Source organism: Schistocerca americana, chromosome 10 (assembly GCF_021461395.2).
Source record: "Schistocerca americana isolate TAMUIC-IGC-003095 chromosome 10, iqSchAmer2.1, whole genome shotgun sequence".
Lineage (NCBI taxonomy): Eukaryota > Metazoa > Arthropoda > Insecta > Orthoptera > Acrididae > Schistocerca > Schistocerca americana.
This window is the reverse complement of record NC_060128.1, coordinates 102,871,889-102,885,135: the sequence shown is the minus strand read 5'-3', so window position 1 is coordinate 102,885,135 and position 13,247 is coordinate 102,871,889. Positions and strand designations below refer to the sequence as shown.

Genomic DNA, 13,247 nt, shown 5'->3' with positions numbered 1-13,247 from the left:
AATATTCCTCTTTCAAGTATCTCCAGCTTTTCCAACTTATACTTCATTGAGAGGCACTCACGGGCATGCAGACACTATGTGGTAAACAGTATTGCAGCGCTTTATTTTGGCATTCCAAACGATGCGCTTTTTGTTGTAAATGTTTTTAGTTAATCCGTAAGCTCTCTCCATTTTTGGCATTCAGTCCGCCACAGCAGCTTTCTCCAGTCCGTCCTGTTGTATGGCTTGAAAACGGTATTTGAATTTTTTTACCCTCTCAATCCGTCCAATCTCTGTTTCAAGGAACTGTGGTCCGTATTTGTCACTTGTCATGAATTTGGTCTTCTCTTTCGAGATCCTGAGTCCTGTCTGGCCAGCGATCCTTTCTAGTAGGTTGATCTGTATGGCCTTTTATACACACATCAAAAAAGTTTTGCATCACCCCAGATCCCAGAACTCGAAGATAGACGTTCACTGTGGATATTGTATTACAGACACATTCCCTTTGACTGTTCAGAGAAGTCACTAAACCTGACCAAAGATGTAAACAACCATGCATGAGCAGCGCCTATTAGCCGATCAGTTCCAGCCATTCCACCAGGAAGGAGACAAACACCTCGTGTTGTCTGTAGTTCAACCATGCCTAGACGGTCAATACCGCGGTTCGATCGCCTCCGCATTGTTACTTTGTGCCAGGAAGGACTCTCAACAAGGGAAGTGTCCAGGCGTTCGGAATGAACCAAGGCGATGTTGTTCGGACATGGAGGAGATACAGTGAGACAGAAACTGTCGATGACATGCCTCGCTCAGGCCGCCCAAGGGCTACGAATGCAGTGGATGACCACTGCCTACGGATTATGGCTCGGAGGAACCCTGACAGCAACGCCACCATTTTCTTACGAATCAAACTGTGCGCAATAGGCTGCATGAAGCGGAACTTCACTCCCGACGTCCATGGCGACTCCATCTTCACAACTGCTGCATGTGCGGTACAAATAGACCCAACAACATACCGAGTGGACCGCTCAGAATTGGCATCACGTTCTCTTCACCGATGAGTGTCACGAATGCCTTCAACCAGACAATCCTTGGAGACGTGTTTGGAGGCAACTCGGTCAGGCTGAACGCCTTAGACACACTGTCCAGCGAGTGCAGCAAGGTGGCGGCTCCCTGCTGTTTTTGGGTAGCATTATGTGGGGTCGACGTACGCCGCTCGTGGTCATGGAAGGCGCCGTAATGGCTGTACATGATTGCCATCGTCCGACCGATAGCGCAACCACATTGGCAGCATATTGGCGAGGCATTCGTCTTCATGGACGACAATTCGTACCCCCAACGTGCACATCTTGTGAACGACTTCCATCAGGATAACGACATCGCTCGACTAAAGTGGCCAGCATGTTCTCCAGCCATGAACCCTATCGAACATGCCTCTTATAGATTGAAAAGCGCTGTTTATGGATGACGTTAGGCACCAACCACTCTGAGGGATCTACGCCGAATCGCCGTTGAGGAGTGGGACAATGTGGACCAACAGTGCCTTGATGAACTTGTGCATGGTGGTGACGACGAATACAGGCATGCCTCAATGCAAGAGGACGTGCTGTTGGGTATTAGAGGTACCAATGTATACAGTAATCTGGTCCACCACCTCTGAAGGTGTCATGTACGGCTGTACAATACACATTGTGTGGTTTCATGAGCAGTAGAAAGGGAACAGGTTCGGGAATTCTGGGAACTGGGGTTATGCAAAACTTTTTTTGACGTGTGTATATAATTAGCATAAGAAAGTAAAAAAAAATTATGACTTCAGAGGCTCGACCTTGTAAGATGTCGTGGTCTCCTTACCTGCATTGCTTACATATTCCTCCCTCACAATCATATTCCACACATCAAGGCGCTTCATTCAAACCCGAACTCGATAAGATAAAGTCAATGTTGTATGAATTCATGTAAGCGATATGCAAATAACAAATAAATCGCAAGTGCACACCGAGGTCGAAATACTCGAGGCTGGCATACACACACACACATTCAAGACATGACGGTCACAAAAGCTTTTACTTCGGGAGAGGCAGACCGCACGCCGGGAGGCCGGTCCCTTTAGAGGACGAGTCAACCTATCTATGTCGGCTGGCGACCACCCGTGGAGCAGCCTGCGTTTGCCCGAGTGAAAGGGAGAACGACCCCATGTTCGGCTTAGAAGCAAATTCCGCTACATTGAGTGGGAACTCCCAGCCTACGCATTCTTTACAAACATAGCATGCAGTTTCAGAGGTTTTCATAGGGAGACAGAAAACGCCAAACGCCGATGCTACAGATTTCCAGATTGGTTGCCTTAAACGAAACGTCATTCCCCCAATTTAAGAGAGCAATCCTGATTGGCAGACGATATTCTTGATGCCTTGAGCTGAAGGAGTAATGGAAGAGACCGAAAGATATACCCCTTCACGTCTGGCATGAAGATGGGCTGTTCCGTTGTCACTCTTGGAGCGAGGAATAAGTCTCTCCTCAGTACTTCACTGGGAGAGCACCTCTGTCGAGAGCGAATCGAAGTGCGACTCTATATTGATTCCTTGCGATTAAGCATTGTTCACTGTGTTGACCGCCACACTTATTGTGCGGTGTGAATGGACAGAGTTATAGTTAAACGCCTGCGACCGAATTTTTGAGTGGCATCGCGGTGGACTGGTTATCTGACCGGTGTACCACGCCAGTAGTTAGACTAGGGGCGAATAGGAATCCTTGACTTCATCAAGGCGTAGGGAAGTTTGATTGGCGAAGGTCAATCCAGATAGAATGAGAGTTATCTTATTTGTCAGCAGCGAGCGGCGGAGACAGCAGTCATCGCAGCTTACGGTATTGTGCGCTACAGCTATTGCGAGCCCCATATTTCCTCCACAACAGTACACTTCACTGCATTTCACAGGCGACAGCCTCGAACGTACCTAGCAACATTCTAAAGGATAGTTATTCAAGTTGAGTAGGCGCGCCTCTCAGCCATTCTGCCAAGTCAATAACAATCTTAAATTTTGTATAGAAATTTCATTAGCGAATCCTATCCTTAAGAGGTAACTTCATATTCCGAAAGGAACCCGGAAATAACTTGTTCAGTCCATAACTAAAAGTGCCATTGTGATTTCTCAGAATTTTTGCATAAAAAAAATTATAATTTTCGTTAGTTTCATGTTTTTCTTACACTAGCTAGCACTACTCCAGTACCCAAGTATCCCACTAGTTACGTAAGAAATTTTGTGAATTTTTGTGTCATTTCCTTACAGCGGACGACTCCAGAAGATATTTATCGCTGAAAGTTTTTCAGACATTTCTCTTTAGAACGTTAGGAGCGTCTGTCTGACTTCTGTAGTAGTGTGGGGGCGGAAACTGCATCTTGCAGAAGCCACAGGGTAAAGGGTACATCTAGGATTAATCCGTTGTGCAGAATGACAGAATAGCATCCACACGTCGCTCACAACCTCACATTAATTAAAGAATATGAACGGCACACTTCAGCGCTATCCACTGCGCCACACTAACAATGCAATGAATCGCTCTCTAAAAGTGTGCCGCCATTGTCGGGACACTTGAAACTATACACCGTTCATCATAAGAATAAACCTGATGTAAAAAAACACAAACGCGATGATTGGTGAGAAGTTGTAGCACACGTACGCTGATGTTTGGAAGTTGGTCCTACTTATGTATTAGATATCTTATTACTAAGTTGCTTTAAATGAAGCTTTAAGATATTCTAATGTATTAACAGGCATCAACGTTTTTCTTAATCACGCTTTAGCTACGTGGTTTTTATTTCAAAAATCGTGTTCTGTCACAGCCTCTGCAGCATTGTGCTCTGATTGTCGAGCTGTTATTGCGCAGTGTGAAAATGTCTCGATGGGTACACACTGTGAGTGAAAGTCAGCGATGTGTCGGCAAAAAAACTAGCAAAGAAAGCTTCCAGGAAGTGGACTCAGGAAAAAGTTGTGCACTGAATTAGTTTTTACGAGGAAAGCGCAGCGTTGTGGAATGTACAGTTACTGTACTACAGGAAACAAAATTTCTTGGCTGAAATGGCTACAGTTTTTAACACTTCCACAGACGAAATCTACGGGAGTATCCACAATCGGGCAAAGCATTTTTACAACTAATGGGGATGTACTGGACAGAATTGGGGAAAAAAGAAATTTGTCACACATTCTGACTAGAACAAAGGATCGGTTGGTAGGACAGATTCTGAGGCATCAAGAGATCACTAATTTAGTGTTGGAGGGAAGTGTGGGAGCTAACAATCGTAGAGGGAGACCAAGAGATGAATACACTAAGCAGATTCAGAAGGATGTAGGACACACTAGTTACTCGCAGATGGAGAGACTCGCACAGGATAGAGTAGGATGGAGAGCTGCGTCAAACGATTCTCCGGATTGAGGTCGACAACAATAGTTTTATAACATAGAATAGTTAAGACAAAAAACAATGGCAAGCACTCGTTTTGGAACTCGTTCTAGTAATACAGCTGTATTTACGGGGCGTTCAAAAAGTCTCTCCGCAGTGCCGTATGATTGTTAGCCGCGCGTGCCGTATGCCGCAGTGAATATACCGAAATGAAAGCCAGTGAAATACAAGTTATTAATTTATTGAATATTTATTTTACTTACAAATTAAGGCATTAAATGGTGAAAGTGTCCCCCCTGTTGTCGAATACACAATTCAATTCGTCTGATCATGTTTCCAAACACAAGCTGTAATATATCTTCTGTAACGGAAGCAGTGGAAGTGGATATTACAGTTTTCAATTCATCGATGGATTTTGGACGGTTTTTGTAGACAGTTGCTTTCGCTGCACCCCAGAAGAAAAAGTCAGGTGGTGTTAGGTCAGGCGATCGTGGAGCCCAGAGTCCCTGTGAAATTATGCGATCACCAAAAACATCAGCAAGCAGTGACATTGAAACGAGAGCTGTATGCGCGGTTGAACCATCTTGTTGAAAATAACCGCTCAGTATTTCACTTAACACAAGCTCTCCTATGAATGGGTACAGAATATCACTGCAGTATCGTTGTGCGTTTATTGTTTCGTTGAAAAATATGGGACCCACAATCCGACGTCTGGAAATTGCAATCCAACACAGAATGAAGTCGTTCCTTATGAATACACAGTGGATTTGCAGTACTCAACATACGAGAATTTTGCGAGTTCATGTACCCGGATAAATGAAACCACGCCTCATCAGTGAAAAACGTTTCATTACGAATATCCCTTCCATTTCGTTGAACGAAATTTTTGAACCATTGACAATAATGCGGTCTCTTGCCATGATCAGTATCTTTCAGTTCTTGCACGACTGTCACTTTGTATGGGAAAAGTTCTAATTTTTTCCTTACAGCTTTGTGCGCCGTTACGACACTAACATCCATTTCCTGGGCGAGTTTTCTTACTGACTTGTTTGGACTCGTGGACATTTTATCGGAAATATAGAGTAGTTTATCCTGACAAAACGCGATGTGGGAGTGTTGTCTCCGGGAAAACTGAGTTAAATGTTTGACGAAATGAAACTGTGTATTTACCGCCAGCTTTAAACACTTGTACGACTAAAAACACGCGTTCTTCAATGGTTAACAGTGACAAAAACGAAACAGGCGAAAAAAGGAACTAAACTTAAACGTTCACATCAACACGTAACGACACACACCAACGATACTACTGACGCTGGCTAAGATAAAGGAAACAGTGGAATGTTGGGTGAGTCCACTTGAAGGGAAGTAACCCAGGCTGGCGAACAATCATACGACACGTGCGGCTAACAATCATACGCCACTGCGGAGAGACTTTCAGAACACTCCGTATAATTTTATATGATGTGGTATTTATTGATTATATCTGCAAATTATTCATTTATCAGATATCCTCCCCATTTGGCTTTTTAACGTGCATGGATATGACAATGCTATTGGTGTGATGTTATTTTATCGTAATCGTTACGCCAAGCATGAACAAGCATCTTTTTCCTTTCAATTTCTGCTCTGATGGGGATACATTTGGAATACATTCTCGAACTTGTACATGAGACTTACTCTAGACGCAGGGGATGAATACGGGACCGATAATCATCAATGTTTAATTTATTTAATTAATTATCATTGTAAGAGTCAACGAGATAGTACACTCTAAGACAGAAAAAAAAGATGCACTAAGAAGGAATTATCTGAATAGGACGGAAATCCGTAGATATAATGTACATGTACAGACAGAGTTCCAAAAAAATTGGTTGCTTTATTCAAGGCAGCGAGTTTCACAAACTGAGCAAGTCAATAATCGGTTGGCCCACCAATTCCTCTTGTACGAGCGGTTTGACTAATAGAGTTCATGGATGTCTTCCATTGGGCTATCGTGCCAGATTATGTCCAAGTGCGCGTTAGGCCGTCAAAATGCCTAGCTGGTTCGACGGACTTGCCCATAATGTTTCAAACGTTGCCAGTTGGGGAGAGACCTGGCGACATTGTTGGTCAAGATAGGGTATGGAAAGTACGAAGACAAGCAGTAGAAACTCTTGTCATGTGTGGGCGGGCGTTATCTTGCTGAAATGTAAGCCCAGGACGGCTTACCATGAAGGACAACAAAACTAGGTATAGAATACCGTCGACGTGCCGCTATGCTGTACGGACACTCCTGATGACAACCAGTAGGAGGGATTCTGCTATGAAAACAGATGGCACCCTAGACCATCGCTCCCAGTTGTCAGCCTGGAATCTCATTGACTGGAGTGGAGTTGTCTTCAGTGATGAGTCACGCTTCGAAGTGAGCGCCCCAGACAGCGATGGGGTACCAACTTGACTGTCGCCCACCATATAGCCTGACAACCAGGAGTGATGGCATCGTGGTGGTAAGCTTGTAGCACCGAAAATGCAGGATGCATGGCACCTGCTACCGATATATAACTTTTTTTTGAATTGTATGTAAATATTTTTAATTTACATGCTTTCTTTTAATAGGTAAGAACATTGCTTCGCTGTATGTGTACGTTTAGGTAGATGTCTGTTGACGTTTCATTGGCTCTGAGCACTATGCGACTTAACATCTATGGTCATCAGTCCCCTAGAACTAAGAACTACTTAAACCTAACTAACCGAAGGACATCACACAACACCCAGTCATCACGAGGCAGAGAAAATCCCTGACCTCGCCGGGAATCGAACCCGGGAACCCGGGCGCGGGAAGCGAGAACGCTACCGCACGACCACGAGCTGCGGACTGACGTTTCATTGTATTTATCTGTGTTTTACTGCGATATTTATAAGCTCTGGGAAAAAAAGCCAAAGGAATTGTTATTTGCATCGACTAGCAACGATAATAGCCGTAGACTTACTAAATAAAAACTAGACCGCGCATTGGCGCTAGTGTCGCGTCCCCACATTGAACGTGATAGAAGCCGCCATTTGCAGGGAAACAGTGCGTAAACATGGTTCGTTCGTGTGCTGCTTGTAATTGTAACAGTAAGAATGGAAGCAAAGACGAAGACGGAAACAATGTTACATTTCACAAATCAGTCATTTCTGGTTGTTTGGTACTTTCTTTTACTTGTTTATAATATTTTCATGGAGAAATAATACCTCATGAGCGTTTGTTTTTGTTTAGGTTTCCCCTTACAAATGATTTTCTACATCGTAAGTGGGTAGTTGCTACTCGGAGAGAGAACTTCCAACCGACAGCAAATCATTTACTGTGCTCTCTTCATTTTGAAGAGAATTGTTACATGGGATATTATGTAAATAGACGTCAACTGAAGGACGATGCTATACCGACAGTATTTGGATTTCCAACTCATTTGAAAAAGGTATAGTGTTTGCAAAGCCAATTAATGCAAATGCTAAATGTAGGTGACAGCAGATTGTTCTGTACCCTAACCTGTTGTCTACATTTACACCTTATACTGTATCTAATAAACTTTCTGCTACAAAAATTGCAAGTTACATAGGGAAAAAGTTGCCGTGTTAGATTACAGACAAAGGTACTTTGTTGCATGTCAAGTACTTATATTGTATTTGCATACAAATTACTAAAAATACGAACAGCGTTAATGTACTAAGTTGAACTGAATGAGGAACTAGGCACATGATAGGTATTTCCCTAAACGTAGATAAATGTAATATAATGCGCATACATAGGGGCAGAAATCCATTCCAGTACGATTATGCCATAGGTGGTAAATCATTGGAAGCGGTAACGACCGTAAAATACTTAGGAGTTACTATCCGGAGCGATCTGAAGTGGAATGATCACATAAAACAAATAGTGGGAAAAGCAGGCGCCAGGTTGAGATTCATAGGAAGAATTCTAAGAAAATGTGACTCATCGACGAAAGAAGTAGCTTACAAAACGCTTGTTCGTCCGATTCTTGAGTATTGCTCATCAGTATGGGACCCTTACCAGGTTGGATTAATAGAAGAGATAGACATGATCCAGCGAAAAGCAGCGCGATTCGTCATGGGGACATTTAGTCAGCGCGAGAGCGTTACGGAGATGCTGAACAAGCTCCAGTGGCGGACACTTCAAGAAAGGCGTTACGCAATACGGAGAGGTTTATTATCGAAATTACGAGAGAGCACATTCCGGGAAGAGATGGGCAACATATTACTACCGCCCACATATATCTCGCGTAATGATCACAACGAAAAGATCCGAGAAATTAGAGCAAATACGGAGACTTACAAGCAGTCGTTCTTCCCACGCACAATTCGTGAATGGAACAGGGAAGGGGGGATCAGATAGTGGTACAATAAGTACCCTCCGCCACACACCGTAAGGTGGCTCGCGGAGTATAGATGTAGATGTAGATGTAGATGTATTTAGATTTTTAATCAAATATATATTACGTATGAATCAGAGATAGGTGGAATAACTGCGTTTAGATGCTTAACATGTGTTGTCAGGTGGTGTTTATACTTAGTAAATGGTCAAATATTTGATCAAATGTTGCAAACTCAACCACTTGCAGAGGTGCTATCAGTGTTAAAAACTAATGTGCGATTGAAATTCCTACGGTATTTAAAGTCATATGAGTTATTACAATTAATTATACCAAAATTCGAGTGTAGACAATACTGTGCTAAACAAAAGTAAGCGTGCAAAATGTACACAGTAGTCGGCAAAAAGCAAACAGGACCTGACAGGAAATTATGTGAATTAAATAATAATCATACTGTCTGCTACTTTCAAAGTTTCGTGTAATTATCTAATGCAAATAGCTCGATGTAAACTCGCTCCACCTTGTCAGGAAAGAGCCTTACATTCTTAAATTTCGCGTCTCTATGCAGACGTATTTCGGAAATTAGGAAACTTCATTCATTTAAGTATACTTTTAAAATAGACTCGAATACTCAGTATTTTTTTTAGACAAACATGTGTTTAATTTGTGCTTGCTCTTGTTGCGTCTCATATACTTTAAATCACGACCCGAGTACTAGGATTCATCCCTGCAAATGGCGGCGATCAGCTGCTTCAATTGGGGGACAGTTGCCTCGCTTCTCCGCTGCGGCGTGGTAGGGGCTTGATAATAGCAGTGCTTGTGCGTTGTAAAATCTTTGGGTAGGGAGTTGTTGCACAAAGCGCGCGGAGAGAGCGGGAGACGGATTCCAGCGCTTGTAGTGTGCGGAAGTGTGGTGTTAACGCTCTCGCAGTAGAGAGTACCATTTTCGGCGGCATCATGTACGCAATGCCGGCCAGACGTCTAGAGCAGGAGTTCGGACAGTGGACGGGCGGAAGAGGCTGTATTAATTACGATTGCCCGTTCCTGTAATTAGCCGTGGCCCCACAGGATGCTACCGCCTTCAACAACAGCAGCGGTTCCAGCATCACAGTTTCGTCGTCGGCTCCGAGTTTCGTCGTATCCACAGCACTGAAGTAAGACTGTTCATTGGTAGAAAGTATTAACGGCTAACCCAGCAGCACAACCGAATGTGATTTAATTGATAAGACTTATTTAAATAATAATCAGTTAAACTCAGGGAGATTGTGCCCCCAGACATTGTTACGAAGCAGGATCCTTGTTCCTTTTTCTTCCTAATATGTTAACTGAGTGTTATAAGAAACCAATTGAATAGTTACAGCCAGTTTGTTAATGAATAATTACTCTTTGAAGAATTTTAGCCTCAGTCTACAATCAATTAATTGTTGTACAACAGAGGCTTCAGTATATGACTAAAGTAAAGCAATTTCATTTTTCAAGTTTGAGAATCAATCACTGGAAAAAATCCAGATCTAAAGTTAAATGCACAAATTAAGAGTGCGTAAGTTTTATTTATTTTACATATAACTTGGAGCACATGGCTGTTTGATTTGGTACATATTCTAGTATTTAATTCTGTTCAAGTCAGTAAAAAAGGCTCAGTTGTTCACACAATAATATGAAATCCAATTTGCAAAATAAGTAACGGCAATGTAAAAAAGTGCTTGCTGTTTTTCTTAATTTCTTTGATGACGTTATGTTGAGGTCACTGAAAGTCATTATTCACGTAACGAAGTTCAGTACTAACATACAGTTTAATTGCATATTTTCAAATCATTACTCTATTGCCTTTTTCAAAATTTAATGCCAAACATAACGTAAGAGTGATTTCTCAGTTTTCTTTATCATTACATACACGTCAGTGTTTAATAATACATGTTTTTCTTTCCCATCATATTGTACAGGATTTTGGATGTAAATTGCTCTTGTGCGCTGTCGACCGTTAATTACTTCCTTTTCGTTCATTAGTGTAACTTTTGGATTCATGATCAGTGGTACCCATTTCCGTCCAGCGTTGTTCGTGAGTGAATGCACAAAATAACTTTCATTTTCGGTTTAATTACTTTTATTTTTAATAGACTATCCATCAGAAGGGTGGGTTGTATACTTTCCTCCTACTTATCGGTATCACTTCTTCGGGAAAGATAGCCTTATACAGTTAAAAAAAGTCCAAGCGATCGACGGTCATATTTAATATCGCAAGCACGATAGGCCGATTAGTAAGAGGGAGGTCACAAGTTCCTACGGGACAAAACTGCTGAATTCATCGATCCCGGGAGTGGACAACATACCATTAGAACAACTGACGGCCTTGGGAGAGCCAGTCCAGACAAAACTCTACCGTCTGGTGAGCAAGATATATGAGACAGGGGAAATACCCTCAGACTTCAAGAAGAATATATTAATTCCAATCGCAAAGAAAGCAGGTGTTGACAGATGTGAAACTTACCGAACAATCAGTTTCATAAGCCACAGCTGCAAAATACTAACACAAATTCTTTACAGACGAATGGAAAAACTAGTATAAGCCTACCTTGGGGAAGATCAGTTTGAATTCCGTAGAAATATTGGAACACGTGAGGCAATACTGACCTTACGACTTCTCTTAGAAGAAAGATTAAGGAAAGGCAAACCTACGTTTCTAGCATTTGTAGACTTAGAGAAAGCTTTTGACAATGTTGACTGGAATACTCTCTTTCAAATTCTAAAGGTGGCAGGGGTAAAATACAGGGAGCGAAAGGCTATTTACAATTTGTACAGGAACCAGATGGCAGTTATAAGAGTCGAGGGACATGAAAGGGAAGCAGCGGTTGGGAAGGGAGTGACACAGGGTTGTAGCCTCTCTCCGATGTTATTCAATCTGTATATTGAGCAAGCAATAAAGGAAACAAAAGAACAATTCGGAGTAGGTATTGAAATCCATGGAGAAGAAATAAAAACTTTGAGGTTCGCCGATGACATTGTAATTCTGTCAGAGACAGCAAAGGACTTGGAAGAGCAGTTGAATGGAATGGACAGTGTCTTGAAAGGGGGATATAAGGTGAACATCAACAAACGCAAAACGAGGATAATGGAATGTAGTCGAATTAAGTCGGGTGATGCTGAGGGAATTAGATTAGGAAATGAGACACTTAAAGTAGTAAAGAAGTTTTGTTATTTGGGGAGCAAAATAACTGATGATGGTCGAAGTAGAGAGGATATAAAATGTACACTGGCAATGGCAAGGAAAGCCTTTCTGAAGAAGAGAAATTTGTTAACATCGAGTATAGATTTAAGTGTCAGGAAGTTGTTTCTGAAAGTATTTTTATGGAGTGTAGCCATGTATGGAGGTGAAACATGGACGACAAATAGTTTAGACAAGAAGAGAATAGAAGCTTTCGAAATGTGGTGCTACAGAAGAATGCTGAAGATTAGATGGGTAGATCACATAACTAATGAGGAGGTATTGAATAGAATTGGGGAGAAGAGGAGTTTGTGGCACAACTTGACAAGAAGAAGGGACCGATTGGTAGGACATGTTCTGAGGCATCAAGGGATCACAAATTTAGCATTGGAGGGCAGTGTGGAGGGTAAAAATCATAGAGGGAGACCAAGAGATGAATACACTAAGCAGATTCAGAAGGATGTGGGTTGCAGTAAGTACTGGGAGATGAAGAAGCTTGCACAGGATAGAGTAGCATGGAGAGCTGCATCAAACCAGTCTCAGGACTGAAGACCACAACAACAACAACGTAGGCTTTCACACTACTTAATCTAAGTTAAATTAACTTATGCTAAGGACAACACACACACAGCCATCCCGGAGGGAGGACTCGAATCTCTGACAGGGGGAGCCGTGCGAAAAGTTGCAAGGCGCTTTAGACCGTGTGGCTACCCCGCGCGGCCGTGATGACGTAGTGCCCCATTTCATTGCATAACAGGACTCCCTTGGTTGTCATCTGCGGCCCTCTTACTGCGTACCAGTGTGTCGATGACATTTTATGTTCAGTTTTGTTACCTTTCATGGCAAACCATCCTGGGCTTACATTTCAGCAACGTAATGCCCGTCCACACAAGGCAAAAGTTTCTGATCCTTATCTTCTAGTTTGCCAAACTCTTCCTTGGCCAGCAAGGTCGCCAGATCTCTGGTTCTGAGCACTATGGGACTTAACATCTGAGGTCATCAGTCCCCGAGACTCATTACTTAAACGTAACTAACCAAAGGACTTCACACACATCCATGCCCGAGGTAGGATTCGAACCTGCGACCGTAGCAGCAGTCAGATCTCTCCCCAGTCTCGAAGCAGCTCGGGATTTTGATGTTCTAACGCACGAATTGGACAGAGTCTATCATGATCCCCCTATAGAGGACATCCAGCAACTCTTTACACGAACGTCAAGCTGAATAACTGTTTGTGTAGGGACCAGAGGCGAACGAACACATTATTGTCTTGCTCAATATGCAAAGGTCGTTGTCTTGAATAAATCATCCAATTTTAATGAAATTGT

At 42.6% G+C, this 13,247-nt stretch overlaps 1 protein-coding gene across 1 annotated transcript in view; it reads right to left on the bottom strand.

Annotated features, from left to right (window-relative positions):
* The window catches only part of LOC124552274 (C3 and PZP-like alpha-2-macroglobulin domain-containing protein 8), an 842,473-nt gene that overhangs the window by 59,932 nt on the left and 769,294 nt on the right, over nt 1-13,247 (bottom strand). The window lies entirely within an intron of this gene.